Genomic DNA, 2310 nt, shown 5'->3' with positions numbered 1-2310 from the left:
GAAGGAAGGAAGGAAGGAAGGAAGGAAGGAAGGAAGGAAGGAAGGAAAAAGGAAGAAAATATTGGTAGCTTTAATAGTGGGTCAGATTATGGGGCGCCTGGGTGGCTCAGTCGGTTGAGTGTCCAACTTTGGCTCAGGTCATGATCTCATGGTTTGGGGGTTCAAGTCCTGTGTCAGGCTCTGTGCTGACAGCTCAGAGCAGCTCAGAGCCTGGAGCCTGCTTCCGATTCTGTGTCTCCCTCTCTCTCTGCCCCTACCCTGCTTGTGCTCTGTCTCTCTCAAAAATAAATGTAAAAAAAATTTTTTTAAATAAAAAAAAATATGGGTCAGATTACTAAGGATAATAAAATTCTCAGGGTGCGTGGGTGGTTGAGTCAGTTAAGTGTCAGGCTTCAGCTTGGGTCATCTTGCGGTTCATGAGTTCGAGAGCCCTGCATCAGGCCCTCTCCTCTGCTTTCAGCTTGGAGCCTTTGGATCCTCTGCGCCGCCCCGCGCCCCCCCCCCCCCATTCTCTGTCCCTCCCCTGCTTGATCTCCCTCTCTCAAAACTAAATAAACGTTAAAAAATAAAATTCTTCAAGGGAACCTATTTGCTAATCACTAGGGGCAAAACTATCCTGTTTCCTGGTGCCCTCTTGTGATCAAACAGCAGGTCTACAGGGTGGATTATGAAGCTTTAAGATTCAAGTATCTGAAAGAGATCTTCATTTACCTTCATTAACGGTTGGACTGTATACTGAGAACTAGCTACCAAAATGATATAAGGAGTTCAAGCAGTGGTGTTTAAGGGTGGGCCACAGAATTATAAGTATTTCCTTCCCACCCCCTAAATCATCTAAAATGAAATTATATTAGGTTTAATAGTAAAAACAACAAAAACACCACCATGATTTACTACCACGGTTAATTAATAATCAGCAGAACCAATTTAAAGTTTTTGGATAGAATGTCCTATAGCCTCAACATGATGACCCCTCTTTTAGTAATTCTTTTTTTTTTTTTCCAAGATTTTATTTTTAAGTGATCTTTACACCCAATGTGGGGCTTGAACTCACAACCCAGAGATCAAGAGTTGCATGCTCTACTGACTGAACCAGGCAGGCATCCCCCTTTCTAGTAATTTTTACTGAATTCAGGGGGAAGACCAAATAATTCTTTTTAAGTTTTCCTATTGTTTTATCTCACGCTATTGAAGAACTTTAAAAAAAAAAAAGATTAATAAGCAAGGCAAGTCTACAACTGTTTTTCTAACTAGCATTTAGGAAGCCCGCTGAATTATGGAATCTCTAAAAAGGTTTAACAGGCCTTCTAAAAGGCAGTATTGAATGGGGTTAAGATCATGAACTCTGGGGTGCCTGGGTGGCTCAGTCGGTTAAGCGTCCGACTTCAGCTCAGGTCACGATCTCGCGGTCCATGAGTTCGAGCCTTGCGTCGGACTCTGGGCTGACAGCTTAGAGCCTGGAGCCTGCTTCCGATTCTGTGTCTCCCTTTCTCTCTCTGCCCCTCCCCCATTCATGCTCTCTCTCTGTCTCAAAAATAAATAAACGTTAAAAAAATAAATTAAAAAAAAAAAAAGATCATGAACTCTGGAGCCAAATGCCATTTACTCAGTGACCTTGGACAGTTACTTAGCCTGTCTGTGCTTCAACTTCCACATCTGTAAAACAGTGATAACATCACCTGATTGTCAAGAGAATTAAATGACTTAGTGTATAACTAACCAGTTAAGTGTAAACTGCTTTTAACAGTGCCTGTCACGTAGTCGGTTGTATACACATTTAATAAGTTAATGCCTAAGTATATGTTAAGAATAGTTTTTGTAAGGATGCCTGGCTGGCTTAGTTGGTAGAGTGTGTGTATAACATGTGACTCTTGATCATGGGGACATGAGTTTGAGCCCCACATTGGGTGGAGAGGTTACTTAAATTTAAAAGAAGAGGAGGAGGGGGACGAGAGGGAGGAGGAAGAAGAAGAGTTTTTGTATTGTTTTCATTCTCTTACTCAACATTCTTACCCTTCAGGATTTTTATTAATAATAATTTCTACTAGGCCTAGAGAAGTTAAACTTATGGTTAATGAAATATATATTTAGGGATGAGTAATCTAAATTTCTAAGAAGATGATGTTTAGAGAAGTTTATAAGCTGAAGACCTCTGATGAGGTCATGTGGCATGCCCATTAAGAAAGAGTTTTTCCTGGGGCGCCTGGGTGGCGTAGTCGGTTAAGCGTCCGACTTCAGCCAGGTCACGATCTCGCGGTCCGTGAGTTCGAGCCCCGCGTCGGGCTCTGGGCTGATGGCTCAGAGCCTGGA

This window comes from Herpailurus yagouaroundi, unplaced genomic scaffold (assembly GCF_014898765.1).
Source record: "Herpailurus yagouaroundi ecotype Mexico unplaced genomic scaffold, PumYag 181, whole genome shotgun sequence".
NCBI lineage: Eukaryota > Metazoa > Chordata > Mammalia > Carnivora > Felidae > Herpailurus > Herpailurus yagouaroundi.
Note: the sequence above shows the minus strand (reverse complement) of the source record.